Source organism: Diceros bicornis, chromosome 37, assembly GCF_020826845.1.
Source record: "Diceros bicornis minor isolate mBicDic1 chromosome 37, mDicBic1.mat.cur, whole genome shotgun sequence".
Taxonomy (NCBI): domain Eukaryota; kingdom Metazoa; phylum Chordata; class Mammalia; order Perissodactyla; family Rhinocerotidae; genus Diceros; species Diceros bicornis.
This window is the reverse complement of record NC_080776.1, coordinates 30471842-30487636: the sequence shown is the minus strand read 5'-3', so window position 1 is coordinate 30487636 and position 15795 is coordinate 30471842. Positions and strand designations below refer to the sequence as shown.

The 15795-nt window shown below is 50.5% G+C and overlaps 1 protein-coding gene and 1 long non-coding RNA gene across 6 annotated transcripts in view; both read right to left on the bottom strand.

The window, feature by feature from the left end:
* Positions 1–15795, bottom strand: part of LOC131399217 (uncharacterized) — a 258978-nt gene that overhangs the window by 53851 nt on the left and 189332 nt on the right. The window lies entirely within an intron of this gene.
* Positions 1–15795, bottom strand: part of LOC131399215 (ral guanine nucleotide dissociation stimulator-like 3) — a 116127-nt gene that overhangs the window by 25754 nt on the left and 74578 nt on the right. For 2 of the 3 annotated variants that reach the window (XM_058533403.1, XM_058533404.1), the window contains exon 1: positions 3116–3183. The exons of the other annotated variant lie outside the window; for it this stretch is intronic. The gene's annotated coding sequence lies outside the window, so the exon portion shown is untranslated. Of the gene's footprint in view, positions 1–3115; positions 3184–15795 lie in introns of those variants that run through there. 3 annotated transcript variants of the gene reach the window in all.

Sequence of the window (15795 nt, the reverse complement as noted above, 5' to 3'; positions counted from 1 at the left end):
GTCCTACCTGCAGCACAGACACCTTGTAGCTAATCTCCGCCTTACAAACAAAACTCTCCCTTGGACCCATGCTCCCTTTTGGTTATTGTCCACTTTCCCAACTCCCCTTCATGGCTAAACCTCTTAAATAAAGTGCCTCATACCTACTGCCCTCCCATGGCTTCCCTTCCCCCACTCTAGACCCAGCTTTATTCTCACCCTCTCAAGGAGACTGAGGTCACCAGTGATCCCATGTGGCCGAGTCCAGCCATCTTTTCTCCATTCTGATCAGAGCTGTATCCCATCCAGCTGAGCACCCTTCCTTTCTGCAATACTCTTTCCCCTCATGGTTCCTGCAACTTCATGCTCCACCATTTCAGGCCCCTTTCCTGGACCCTCTTCAGCTACACCTCTGCAAACACTGCCTGCTCCTAGGCTGGGCCCAGGGCCCTTCCACAGCTACAGTGTCTCCAGGAAACCTCATTCAATTCCACGTTTTTAAATATCTCTGACCTCATCCCGACTCTGCTGACACACCAATGCAACTTTAAGAGGTTAGGTGCTAGCTCCCCAGCATCAGTACCTAAGGACTATCTCAGACTCGATTCGTCTCAAAATTTCACTGTCATATGAGTTCCAAAATAGCATCAAATCTTTCCAAAAGGAGGAAAAATTTGGATACAATAAACAGTTGTGAACAAAGTAACCAATAAAACGTATACTTACATCCAATCCTGGTTGCTTGATGGGGAAAATAAGAACACAGAACTAAGATCAGATATTCTCAAGCCGGGGACCGGAAGGTGATGAGTTGGGAGTGTAAAACACAGGAACTGATCAACTCTAAGCATTTACAGAAAGAGAGGCAGAAATGGTTGTTCCTAAAAGCTGAAAGACACCCACTAAAGGAATAGAAAAATCATGAGAAAACCTAACAAATTAAAAATTAAATTAAATGGTAGATTCACATTCCAATTTATCAATAATCACAATTGTAAATAGATCAAATTGCTCTATAAAAACATGAAGGTTCTCAAGTTGAGTTAAAATATTGTTATAAAATAAAGGGATATAATATGGTTGAAAATAAGGAGATAAAGAAATAAGACTTTAAATGGGACAAAAAGGGGTTCTCTGTGTTGATAACTGTCAGGGACACTTATGCACCTAACAATATGGTCTTGAAACATAAAGCAAAACTGGACAAACAAGAAGACACAGGCACCCCAAGGGAGGTGTCTTCCCTTTCCACAGGGAAACCTACCTTACCTCTCTTAAAAAGCCACAGGTCAAGTGATACAGTAAGTTAGGAAACAGATCTGCTGACAAACACAAAAAAGCTAGATCTAGCCTCAGCCCCAGGGACAACGTAAGCATCTAGTGGAGAGCGAACATTCTCCTCAAACCACGATGAAACAGTCACCACAATGGACTGTGTGCTAAGCCACAATGAAATCTCTAAAGAGTCCAAAAAGCAGAAATCTATAAGTGACTATATTACTGGAACTTAAAGCAATAAAAGTAAAAAATAATCACAAAATATTGGCTCCCCTCCCCCAACATAGCCACTTGAAAATCTGTCCACACCCTTCTAAATCTCTCAGGTTAAAGAGGGAATCCAGACAGACAGGAGAAACTCTTTAGAAATGAACAGCAATGAGAGCAGCATGAGGCAAATCCATGACGTGGGGACAAGGGGACAGAAGAAGGGACACAGCCTCCACTGCAGGTATCAGGGAATATCACCTGTACAGCAAGCTGAGCACTTCCCTCCAAGAGCCAGAACAACACCACAATAAAACCAATGACAGCAGAATGAAGGGAGAATTCACCAGACAGGAACAACAACATAGACCTGAGCAATGGAGTCAAGGGCTGGCTGTCTGGAAAGACCTGTAACAGTGAGAAACCTTGGTCAGTCTGACCAAGAAGAACAGACAAAGGCACCAAGAGGAACAGACAAAGGCACCAAATTGTACCATCAGGTACGAGAAACTACAGAAACAGCTTTAACGTGATAGGAGAACATAGTGGATAACTCTGACCAGGACATCAGTGGTCCTCAACTGGAGCCGTCCTTCCCATAGGATGCATCTGGAAACATGCGGGATGGGTTTTGTTTCTTGTTTTGGGTTGTCCTACTGGTTGTTGCCCTGGGGGTCCCGGAGATCCTGAATAACCTGTCACATAGACCCGTTTCCCTCTTGAAGTGTTACTGACATCTGGGAAGACAAGCACTGATCCAGATTAAATGAGCAATGTGGTAGGAAAATGTTTTCCATGGATGTATAACAGGGAAAAGATGGTACCCTCAATATGTAAGGAATATCGAGAAACCAATGTTTACAACTACTAAACTGTAAGAGAGCAGGAAAATCAGAAACATAGCAAAGAAACACACCAAAAATATATCCAACCTATTTGTACAGGTGGAGAAATATGTAGGTAAAGCACAGGAAACAGTGGAGGAGATTACACACCAAATTTTACTACCGACAAGGAATAAAAGTTGGGAGGTAGGTGAGAAATAGGAGTTTTTACCACTTCTTAGCTTATGTATTTCTCTAGTGTTTTAATTTTTACAAAAGAGAATGTATTCTACTCAAAAAGATGTTTCAAATTTTAAAGAAATTATTAAAATGTTCAAAATGACTTCAGTTCAAGGATATTCATTAAAACATGTATGGAAAGCACCTCCCCATAATGTTAAGAGTCTCCTATAACTTTTCCAATAGTTTACTATGTCGATTTTATTTCACATTTAGATCCTAACTCATTGGAATTTACATTTGTGTGAGGGATGCAACAGAAGCTGATTTTCTCCTGTTCAAGTGGAAAACCAACTATCCAGGCACCATTCATTGAGTAGGTCTGGCTTTCCCAGCTGACCTGCAATGCCTCCTTCCCCACCTGCTAAACCCTGACAACTACCGGTGCCTCTTGAGCACCCTAGAGCGAGCGGGGTGAGCTCTGCAGCCTGGGCTCCCTGTGTGCAAGGGGCGGCTACCAGCAGAGCCTTCTCCCAAGACAGCAGCAGGCATGCTGCACACAGAGGTGCTCAGGGGCCGTCTGCTGTGGAGCAGGAAACTCCTCATGAGGAGCAGGCAGTGGGGGAGCCCTGAGCCCCAGGACTGACCTCGGCTGGGGGCAGCAGGCTGCTCAGTTAGGGAGCCCCTCCCTTCAGCTCGTCCAGCTCCTCCTGCAGCGTGTGCACCTGGCTGTCGGCAGCTGCCCCTCTTCAGCTCGCTGTCCTTCTCCACCTGCTCCTGCAGGCGGCACCCGTGCTCCTGTTCCCCCGGGACCAGAAGCAGTAGGAGTGCAGCGAGTCCAGGAGTTCTTAGGCCCCAGCGCTGACAGGATGACCCCGCTGAGGGACCTGGGGCCGGTGTTGCTGTGTTCATCCTGCACATCTTCCACGGCTGGCTCCGGGGTGACATCTGTTGGAGGGTGAAGGGGCTCTGGGAGAGTTTCTGAGGCATCATTGTGAATGATGAACGTGGGGGCTCTGGGCCAAGCTCTCATCAGGCCCAAGGCTGGCCCCACTGTAGGTGGGCTCCACATCTCTCTTCAGCCTCTTTCGGTCAACAGCCTCTCGAGGGACAGATGGCCTCTCTTGAGTGTGTGCTGAGGAGAAACTGTAAGAAGGATGCCAGCCAATAAATCTGCATGCCTCAGATCCTGAGGGATAAAGTCACTCACGGAAATGCCACTCTTATCCAGCAGGCCCTGGCTGGGAAGAGGCGGTCTCATCGCCAGCATCTACAGCAGACCTGTTTGCATCTCCCTGGCTGCCTCACGCTGTGGAGACCACACTGTCTCCTGGAGTTCCTTCCAGAGACTCTTTGCCCGCTCCTGACTGGTGGCTTCCTGGGTGGCATTGGGTTCGGGTTTGCCCTGCAGAAGGGCTCGCTTCAATTTGCGGGACCCTGCCTGGGCCCTCAGGTTTTCCCTCGAGGATGAGGATGAACCTGAAGCTCCTTTCCCATCTGCTTCACTGGCATGTTCCTCTTGTCCCTGGCGGCTATCTTGGTCTCATTTCTTCTGGGGCGGCAGTGGCCTTCAGCTCCTCCTTCTCAGTCAGGTGGAAGATGGAGGGCAAGGCCGTGGGCTTTAACATGTAGTACTGACCCTCCAGCCTGTTCAAGAGTTTTTTTTGGTGAAATGTTCACTACAGATGAAAGAATACTTAATAGGGTCCAGTCATCCCTGTGAACAACTTTTAGCAACTGGACAAGACGTTTTGAGTCCTTTATGTGGAGCCTGCAAGGATACATGAAAAAGTAATTAAAAAGAAAGAATTAAATGTCTCCCCCTAAAATAATCAATTATAAAAGCAAAACAAGTGTTTTTGGGAACACCCACACTTAGGAATTTTGCCCATTTAAAACTTTAGTAAAGTTTTAAGGAACACCTCTGCTTGCAAGTTATTACTGTAATAGAAAGATGAAAGACCCACTGTCTACCTTAAGGAGCTGACCATCTGTAGGGCAGAGAAGGAAGGAAGGTGAAGACCTTCTCCCAGGTTGTGGTAAGTGCCCTGTAGGAACAAAGATGCTCGGGCAGAGAGCACAGGATGGCACCAAGACAACACGAAAGGCTTCAGGAAGCCTCAGAAATAGTTCCTAGAAGCTCATGGCTGTCCAACCCTCCTGCTGTCCCTGGGATGCAGGACTTTGGGTGCTAAAATGGGGAGGATTGGTCCCCCTATTTCAAAGCCAGGCCAGGTGTCGGCCAGCAGAGCCTCCCAGGCACTCAGCAGGGCGCCTGGCCCCAGCTCTACTCAAGCAGCCGAGGATGCAGGACTGCCGCCAAGAGGAGGTCAGCCCCAAGAGCTGTGGTTCTGTGTTCCTCCTGTCCTTCCACTACCAGGAGGAAAACTGCTTCCTGTACCAAGCAACCAGCCCCTGAAATGTACTGACCAAGACACTTCATAATCTTTTCTCCTCATTAAGGTAAAATCTCTATTTAGAGAAAACTATGCACATGGGGAGGAAGGGGGTCTCTCTCGAGGCTTTCTTCTCCTCCTGAGTTCATCTAACCCTCATGAGGCCGAGTGGATACTAGGTCCTCAGGGAGTTCCAAGCAACCTGACCTTCTAACATTTCTCAATGCTTTGTGACAAGTTACAAAAGGACCCCCACTTCCTTTGCCCCCATACCACGTTAAACAATGACACATGCCAAGAGCAACCTTCTCTGTAGTGTTTTGCATCATTCTCAAAAACAGTAACAAAACTTTTGGGACACAGACTCTGAAGGAAACTGTCAAGAAAGCATGTTGTCTGACTTCTGAAACAAGCTCACATTACTAGTTCTTTGGATGGATTGTAACAACTTCCGACTTAAAACAAACCACTGTTAACTTTGAATAAGACTAAAGACAACAAGTGGCATTCAGGTCTTTAAATATTCAATAACAACCTGCAACATGAAACAAAAGGATCTGCCAGGAGGTTTTCAAAGTAGAATGTCTTCAGTGCACTGTTCTGGGACCTCCATTGCAGAGTCTGCAGGAAAGGACTCACTCAACTGGCTGAATTCCAGAAGCCCTCATGAAGGGAGCCAGGCCAAAGGGAAGGCAAACCCCTCATCTTGCTGTGGGATCCCAAGGAAGAAGTGAAGAGAGGAGCCCCTTCCCTGAGTCCCCAGGGTAAGCCTCCCAGTGAGGAGTGGGTTGCAACCTCCTCCACCCAGGATGCTGTCACATGCAGAATCTGCAGAGTCAGACGCCTCTCCAGGACTCACCTCCAGTGCAGAGCCACCTTTCCCTGCACTGCCAGGACCCTTCTAGCAACAGAGCATCTGAGAGGTGTGTCAATTTGGAGGTAGAAGCTGCATTTGCTCAGCCACATTCCTGATCTCAGAGATCAAGGCAGGCTCCCTGCCATCAAAAGAGCAGAAAAGTCATGGCAAATGCAAGAAGATAGTGACCTAAGAAAGAGTGTTTCCAGAATACCCTGTTTCTTGACATTGTTGGCCCCAGCCTGAATCAGTGGAGAGCAGAGTGGCCAGGGGGTGGGGGTGACAGTGTGGTGGAGGCCATAAGGTGGGTGCCAGTGGCCATGGGATGGCCGCAGTGGCCCGAGGTGCCCAGAGCAGAGACAGTGGCACAGACCAAGGCCACATAGCGCCCGGCGCTCACTCACCTTCTGGACCGGCCCCGAGGCCCCAAGCACAGAGTGCTGCCTGCCTTGGGCTGGAACACCAGGGGTCTGACTGGGCGGCAGCAGCTGGTTACCTGTGGAATGAGATGGCTGTTTCTCCTCGTTGCCCAGTGGTGGGATCAGTTTGCGGCAGTGCAGTGATCACCATCCCGGGCCTCAGGCTGTCATGCTGCCAGGCTCCGGCCCCCTCTTCTCCGCCCCACAGTGGGACTGCCACAAGAGTAGGGCTCAAAGCGACACTGTGCAGCAAGTGGGAGCTGGTCCCCACGCCCCGCAGGATGGCAAGATGGCGGCGCGTGCCCATCTGTCCTCCGTAAAGCAAGATGGCCACATCTGTGGGCCTAGGCAAACTGCTGCCTGATGCACCCACCCTGGGGTAGCGCTGCCAAAACGCGTCTGTTCCGCTGCCCTGATGGGTCGCTGCTGCGGTGTTCATAGCAAATGACCCAGACCGAGGGGGGAGGGAGAATGTGGCCGGCCCTCCGAGAGGGGCCCCGCCGGACGCCAAGATGGCGACCGATGCACTTCCGCCCACACTTCTGGCCCTGCCCACGTTGCTCACCTGGATTGGCCCCAGTGGTTGAGCATCACATTCTGCTCATTCTCCTGGGCAGCGGGGAGAGGGACGCGGGTAGGGGCACCTGCACCGGTCAGCATGGAAGACTGTGCTCGCCTGGACTCTTAGCCGCTGGGACTGGCTGGCATGGTTTGGGGCGGGGCCGTCGGGGGGAGCAGCTCCTCAGGTGGAGCGGGTGGGGGCAGCTCCCATAGTGAGACCGGTGCGTCTGACAACCAGGTCCCTGCGGGTCTGGACGCTCTTTCCATCCGCCCTCGGTGCTCTGGCGCTGGCCTGACAAGCCCATGGCTGTTGGGGCAGGAGGGGCAGCAGGGAGTCAGGGAGGGGAGGGGCGTGCTGGGCGGGGCTGGGGCAATGGTTCTTGGGAGGCTTTTTCCTTCCCCACCAGGATTAAGAAGTCCCTTCTCTGGAACTGGCTTCGGATCCAACCACAAAATCCCTGTCTGTGTGCAGAACTCTTGCCCTGGTCTCACGCCTGGCAAAGATTTCTTGCTTTGACCAAACTTTAGTCAGGCTCCTGAACCTTCTTGTAGGCCTGTCTGTACACTTCCTTGTAAAATCCAGTTTTAGCAAGAACCTTGCTAATTCAGTTTAACCAGAACACCCACCCGTATGTCTGATCACCATCGAGATCTGCTCAGGCTCCTCCTCCTCCTCCACCATCCCTCAGGTGGTGTCTGATCACTCTGGCCTCTCTTTGGTAAGAATCCTGTTAGGTCAGGTTAGCCAGAAACCCCAACACTTGTTTTTTCTCTTAGTAATTTTCCATCCTGTGACCCCCACCATGCTGCCTGGCCATGAATTCCCACTTGCCCATGCTGCATTCAGAGTAGAGTCCAATCTCATTTCTCCCCCGCTGTGAATCCCATCACGGTGGTCCCTACGTATCACAGTGGTTCTGAATAAAATATGCCTTACCATCTTTGACAGGTGTCATTAAATAATTTTTCTTTAAAACCTCCAACCACAACAAAAACCCAGACCAGGCTCCTTTCCTTGCTCCCTCAAGCCATTTCAGAGCTACTTCAGATTCTGGCCCTGCTCTCCTCAGAGACCTCTATTATGCGAGTCATAAGACTTTTCCTAACTTTGGTGCGTGTGTGGAGGGGGGCACACACCAACATCAGTCTCTCCATGGGAACCCCAGCACTTGCCAGTGAGCAGTCATATTTTGAAAGGAATCTCTTTCTCTGAGTGGTAGGTGTCAACAGTGGACTCAAAATATTCAGTGAACCATGTTGTAAACAGATGTGCTGTCACATCCTTGTTGTTCAATTTGAGCATTGACTTTAACTTCAAGTCAGCAGATGCATTATGTCTAACAAGAGAGTGAGCCTGTACAAAGGCCCTAGGATGTGGATCGGAGGGAGAGGGGAGAGAACAGGATCAGTTAGAGGACCAGAGGTCAGAATGTGAGACAGGATTTGGAGAAGGAGCCAGAGCAGTCAGTAACAGCACAGCAGCCAGGTCAATGCCCCGCACACCATATCTGGGAGTCAGGACCATCTCCTAATTGCAGTCAGTGGCAGAGCCCCATTTCTGGTTGGATCTCTTGGGGGACAAGAAGGCAGTGTCTTACCACATCTGTCTGTCCACGTCTACCAGACCCTGGCCAGGGAGTGTGAAGAGCTGATGCAGAAGTACCTGCACCTGCTGCAGATCATGGAGACGAGAAGACAGTAGCCAAGCAGCTACGGCAGCAGATCGAGGATGGGGAGATCAATATCGAGTGGCTGAAGGCAGAGGTGACTGCTGGCTAGGGGTGCAGAGGAGGCTGGCCAGGGGGCCCAGGGCACAGGCCAAACACCTCACACTCTGGGCTCCTGCAAGATCGGGGGGGCACAGGATGGGCAGGGGGACCAGCTTCCAGCCACAGCTATGCCAGCCTAGAAACTTAAATTTAGTGATGCTGGCAGAGTGAGAAGGGCCTTAGCCAGATCTGAGTTCAGATCCTACCTCTGCCACTTGACGGTTGCAACCTAGAGTACATCCCCCCATCATCTGTGCCTCAATTCCTTCATCTATAAAGCAGCCTTTTTATACTTGCCTGACAAAGTTGTGAGGATTGAGTGAGGTTATTTATGGGCAAGTTTTTAATTACTCTGCTGATGACCACATTGACTAAGCATTCCCACATTATCAGCTGAAGTGTCCGGGGACACAGAGTTACTGGTGAGTCATCACAGTGTGGGCTGCTGGCTAAGTTCTAAGCAGTCGTTCCCTCTGCCTGTCATAAGAGCTCCTACAGGGGCTTGCCGGGCATCAGTCTGGAGGCCACGCTGTTCCTAGGTTAAGGCTTCTAGAACTTCACTACTCAAAATGTGGTCCATGAAGCAAGAGCATGTTAGAAATGCAGAATCTCAGGCCCTGCACAGACCTCCAGAATCAGAATCTGCACTTTCACAACATCCCAGTCGATTGCCATTTACATTAAAGCTTGGGAGGCGCTGGCTCTCTGTCCCTTAGATGCCCCTCACCAGCTGTCTACCCCAGCGCCGAATGATGTGATTGCCTCTCCCCCCCTCATCTCACCAGTGCGCATCAGATGCTCAGAGCAATTTGGCCACATCACATAAGGACCGTGGACTCTGAGCTGAGGATGGGAAAATGGAAACAGATTCTAACCAGGGTTGGCTGCATGATTTGTAGGGCCTGATGCAAGGGAAAAATGCAAGGCCTTGGGTGGAGTCGGGGAAGTCGACCTCCCCTTCTCACAGCCCACCAACCCACCCATGGCAGACAGGCAACCCCCCAATATCAACCTTCAACCTCCTCTAAACTCTGTGCCATGATACACTTGGTACCTAGATGAGGGGTGGGCAAGATGCCCCTGCTGAGTCACCCACCTAGTGCCCAGGCATTGTCTCCTTGCCTTGCCCTGAGACAGGATCGGTTGTTCACTGCACCCGCCATTTCTGCACCTACCCCAAGGCCCCTGCAGAAGGTGGAGGGTGACTCACTGTGGAATGTGAGTCTTCCTGGCTGACTCCACCCATTTGCTCCCAGACAGAGGATAGAGGAGGTCATGGGTTCTGGGGGTGCCGGCATGTGAGGAGCAAGCAGCTGAGACACCATCCCAGGGAGGCAACAGTAGGCAGGAACACATGAGGGCTGAGGCTCCAAGCCCCTGGGGTGTGCTCCATTGTTCCATCAGATGTTTCTCATGAAAACAAATTCAAAGAGAAATAATAACTTCAAGTTTGCAACTGCAGAACTTGAAGCCCCAAGCATGGGGCCTTCTGAGCACAGGACTCCATCACACGCCCTTGAAGCCAGCTCTGCCTAGAATGTTCAACGCTCTGAAGTTGCTAATTCCACCTTATGGTGCCGCTGTCAAGCTCTGAACTAATGATCACATCAGCTTGAAACTTGAGCTTGAACAAAAGTTTCAGATTCCACACACCTCCTCTACACTGCAGCAGGCACTGTCAGAGATGCTTTCTTAGTCAGTCCCCATAACCATCCTCATAGGTTGGAACGAGGAAGCAGGCTCAGAGAACTCAAGGCACCTGACCAAGCTCACACAGCTGGGAGGTGGCAGAGCCAGGACTAGAACCCAGGTCTGTGTGTCTGCTTGCCAGTCTTGCCACTCTACTTGTGGGTCCTGGGATCGGGGCTTGTCCCATGTCTAAACCATCTAGTTCATTCTGAGATCTATCCTAGCCCTACACATAGCCCTGAAACCAAGCTGAGTCCTTGCTAAGGACGAAGGAATAGGTCTAAGGACCAGTACCAGGTTACTGGCTTCATGATCAAGGGGGTCATTCACTCACTCACTCATTCTCTAACTGCCTAAAATCTGCTGACCACTGCCTCATCCTCTTCCCCAGGCTCCTCTTACCCCATCACTCGGGGCTCCAGCCAGTGTCCCCGGTCATGAGCTGTGCACACCTTGGCCTTTGCATATGCTGGGGCTTCTGTATGGAGTGCCCCTTCCACCCCCACGCTTCCCTGCCTGGTGGAATCCTACCAAGCTCAAATGCCTCCTCCTGGGGACTCTCATCCCAGAATGTGCTCCATGACCCCTGCTGCCACAGCTTTCCCACCCTCAGCATGCCATGGCAGAGCCGGCTCCTCAGGTGTCTGTCCCTCACCTGGTCTGGTGGGACTTCCTTGAAGGCAGGGGTGTCCTTTATCACTCTGTCCCTTCTGCCTCGCACATAGTAGGTACTCTGTAAGGACTTGATGAATGAATGGACATCAGGTTCTGTGGGAGGCAGCAAAGACATGGAAGCTTCTAGCCTTAAGGTCTGATTGTGGTAGAGTGTGATGGGCACCATAATATAGTTTGCAGTGTGAACCCAGGTAGAAAACGAGTCATTTTATGGCCAAAGAAGGTATGGGTTCATATCGCATATGGCCTTGAAAGTTTTCGGGGGTTGGTAGGCCAGAGAAGGGGTGGGTGCAAAGGGCAGGGCCCTCTCTGGTGCTGGAGAGCACAAAACTGGTCAGTTTTGGTGAAAGTGTGTGTGTGTGTGTTTGTGTCAGCGTGGCAGCAGAGGCCTTTGTGGTGAGAATTAGGAGCAACGTTTCCAACTGAGTATATTACTCTCCAGGGAAAACGATATTTTAAAGTAAGGCTTTTTTTGTGTGTGTGTGAGGAAGATAAGCCCTGAGCTAACATTCATGCCAATCTTCCTCTTTTTGCTGAGGAAGACCGGCTGTGAGCTAACATATATTGCCAGTCCTCCTTTTTCTCCCTAAAGCCCCAGTACATAAGTGTATATCACAGTTGCACATCCATCTAGTTGTCGTATGTGGGACGCCGCCTCATCATGGCTGGACGAACGGTGCGTCAGTGCGCACCCGGGATCCGAACCCGGGCCACCAGTAGCGCAGCGGGTGCACTTAACCACTAAGCCATGTAGCCGGCCCCTAAGTAAGACTTTGCAAGATCAGCTTGGTAAACCTTTCTGGCTGTAGTCTTTCTCTCTCTCTCTCTCTCTCACTCCCTCACTCACTCACTCTCACTCTCTCTCTCTCTCTCTCACACACAAACACACACACACACACACACACGCACACCCTGCAGAGCAGAGGGCACTTGTATGTTCTGGAGGGGCTCCAGGAAGTTGAAACAGAGCCCATTTCCCAAGAAGTAGGCCATCAGGTAGGCAGGAGGTGCTGAGGAGCCAAGTAAGTGATGAATGATGCCCGTGACAAAGACAGAGGGTCATAGAATGTCAGAGCTGGCAGGGATCTGAGAACTGAGAGGTCCACAGAAGAGGAAAGGACTTATCCAAGGTCACTCCAAGGTCACTTCCAGCGCTGGAATCCAGGCTTAACTTTGGGTCTCCTGGCTGTAGATCCGTGGCCTGTGCCTGCCACACACGTTATTCCTTCCTTGCTGGGGAGACGGGCCATATAAAATGTGCATATTCAGGAAACACTGTGTCACCTGATAGCCAGAAAACTCCCTCAAGCCCCATCCCACGTATTCCTGAGGATTCTCAGGGTCTTCCATTTTCCTGGCCACATCTGGCTTCCAATTCTGCTCTCCTGGCTTCTTGTATCACTTCTCACAGTGCCAGTCTCCACTCAGTCTTGACTGCTCCTTGCCCCCTTGTGGTCGCTCCATGTGTCCGTCAGGTGGAGCTAGATTCTGCTGCAATTACAAACAGCCCCCAAGTCTCAGAGGCTTAAAACAACAAAGAATGCTTTCTCTCTCACACTGTGTGTCCATTGTGTGTTCTGCTCCACAAAATTCTCACTCAGAGTCAGGGACACAGGCTGACGGGGCTCCCACCATCAGGAAATTCACCAATCCCAGGGCAGGGGAAGGAATGTGGCAAATGATGCCTGACAACTCTGCTCAAGTTTTATTGGACACAGCGAGTCACATGACCGCACCCGACTTCAGGGCCCTGGGCAGTACAGTCCTGCCCTGACCCAGGAGGAGAACCAGAGTATCCAGGAAAGCCCTAATGACACCCAGCTGGCTCCTCCTTCACTCCCCAAGCCCTCAACATGGGCCAAGTATGGACCAGACTTTCTGAAAGGCTTAGATGCACTCGAGGGGGTTTCCAGTACTGAAACAGAAAACAGCTGAAAGCTGAATAGAAGACATCCTTGCCCTCCTGTCACTCAGCCTTTCCTGCTACAGGGATTTCTTGCTGACCTCCTCTCCTCACGCTGGCCTCTCTCCACACTCTCCCAACTGCCATTTTGGTGGTGGTGCGGGGGTGTTCATAATCCCTTTATCTGCCAAGACCCTCGCCTTACATCCAGTGATGTGCTGGAGCTGGCTCACACCAACTTGCAAGTCGGTTGTGAAATTTTCAAGAATCTTGCAAGCTTGTTATTCACTCTTTGGTAGCTTAAAATGGGCCAAGGTAGGAATGTTTACAGCATGGAAATTGGCCAGTGCTACCAATCAGAGTTTTTCTTTCAGAGAGCTGGTCATTAATCCTTTACCAATATACCCTTGTCTACACCTTTTTTCAGGATCAGCTAAATACTTTGCTGGGCCCAGTGCAAATTGAAAATGCAGGGCTCTTAAGAATTTCAAGGCAACAACAGCAGAGCCTTAAACCAGGCATTAGACCCTTCTTAGCAGGCTGTGCACAGGTCAGACATCGAGGACACTGGCCCTGTCTCTACTCCCTCTATACCCTCTACACTCAGAGCCCCCACCAGCAGCCAACTCTCCCTAGAGGTAACGGGAGATCACACCCAAACAAAAGCAAAGTTATTAAGCAAAACTGTCCAGCTCTGCTCAGTCTCTTCTCTCCCATCTAAAGAGTCCTCTTGGGCTTCATCTTTTGTAACCAAAAAGCTACAAGGACCATCTAAAACAAAGGGAACATCCTCTTCTGAGAAGAATCCTTCCCTCCTCTAGAATCCTCAGTTTGGCACCATTTCATTGTTTTAATAGTTATTTTTCTCCCATTTATGATTGGAAGTAAGTTGGGACGGCTCAGGCAGCCCAAAGGGAAGGGTAGGAATTTAGAGGTGGTCATGGTATTTTCCTGGCTTGGGAGCACTCAGAATCCTGGAAGGCTGACTCTGCAAGAAACTGCACAGATCTTCAGTTCAGGGTTTGTAGTAAAACTGTAGCCTTGGGATCATGTTTACAAACCAACTTTGACATGGAGAGGGCCACCTTGACCCTCCCCAGGCAGCCTCTCTGCAGGGCCCACTCCATGCCTTGAGTCCTGTTTCCCATGTTCCTCCTGCCATCCCCACCCCTGCTGCCCTGAACTCAACACCCTGTTGTATTCTGCATCTTTGTTCACATCATCCCTTCTGCTCCAATTCCTTCTATACTCTAGCACACATGTTGAGTTTCTTTTTTTTTTTTTTGTGAGGAAGGTCAGCCCTGAGCTAACATCCATGCCAATCTTCCACTTTTTGCTGAGAAAGACTGGCCATGGGATAATATCTGTGCCCATTTTCCTCCACTTTTATATGGGACACAACCACAGCATGGCATGACAAGCGGTGCATCAGTTTGGATTCCGGGCCACCAGCAGCGGAGCTCATGCACTTAACTACCACAGCACGGGGCCAGCCCAATTGGGCTCCTGTTTTGTCCTTCAAAACCTCTGAGTAGCACTTGTGGATTCCATGGTGAGACCCTCCCACTGCATTAGGGGCCCACCTCTGTTCTGGCCTCACCTTGTTGGAGTATAAGTTACCTCTGTGGGTTTCTGACCCTTTTCTTAGGCTGGAAACTCCTCCAGTGAAGGGATCTGACTTATCCCCCTCTGGCTGTCTCACCCATGCCCAGCATGGTGCCACCACACGAACTCCATCAGGACATGCTGACAGGATTGGCACAAAGGGAGACAGAGATGGGCATCTCTTAGGCTTGGAAGAGGCCAGAGGGAATGGAGAAGGAAGGAGAGAGAACTGAGTTGTGTGGCAGCTGTTTGAAAAACAGGAAGTACAGAGATCTTTAGCAAAACCTTGACTGCTAACAAAAGAGAGAAAACCATGGACTAATTCCTCCATCAATGACTGCACCGACTAAATGCATTCTGGATTAAAGACACTGTCTCCAGAGAGGGGACTGTGGTGGGGCAGGAGCGAACGAGCAGTGCCGCCGAGGGATGTGGCAAATGAGGGTTTGCCTCTGATGGGCCAAGAAGGCCAGACTGTGGGATGGCAAGTGGGCAGGGCTCAGCTGAGAAGCCCGACATTGAGCCAGGTTGGGTAGCCAGAGCTGGACTCTAGCCAGCGAGTTGGGATAATAAGCCGAATTCCCAACTCTCCGTGGTCATCATTGACAAAGGTCAACTGAGCAGGCCTTGGACGTCAGCCAAGCCAACCTGGATCCAAAGCAAATGCATCCTCAGAAGGAACCTTCAGGATAAGAGAAAGGCTGTCTCTGTGATCTCAGAGGGGCTGGGGTTCCTGCGGCCATCCTGACATTGGCTCCTAGCAGGGGTGGGCCGTGGCCCAAGGCTTCTGCAAGGTCTCCAAGCTCACAGCTCTCCAGAGCATTGCCCACCCAGCACAATCCTTAAATCAGACTCCCAGACTGCCAGTGTTGCCTGTGCAGGCAGCAGAGCATCTGACCTGACTGCATCTGGTTTTTGCTCTGGTCCCAGGGGAGTAGATGTCCTGTAGATGCCTCTGAGAAGAGCGCCATCAGTTTTACGTACAGACTACATTTACCCACACACCCACACCCACACGCATACCCCACAATCCTAAAGAGAAAAGGCTACCACGTGCAAATCCCAGAACTGGCAAAGAGAGCAGACTGGCATGGGGGTGATGAAATCAGGGCAGTGAGGGTGCTGGTTGGGCATCCACGTGTCTCTGAGCTCTCCATGAGCCTGTGTGTGAGTCCCTTAGTTCTTTAGAGTTCAGATCCAAGAACAGCCATTATTTCATGTGCCTAGGTTCTCAGAGAATGGAAAAAATAGAAAAGCTTGCATTGACACTGAATATTTCTCCATTAGATATTTTCAGCCGCTCTTCAAGCACAGGCTGGTGTAGTTTTAGCAACCCGGAAGTGGAGAGTGGCTAACTGTCCCATTTTGCTTTCAAAGTGCTCCATTCCGTCAATTGTCAGAGCCCATTCATCCTGTGCTTCAGCAAGTGGCCTTGAGGGGACAAAGCCACATGC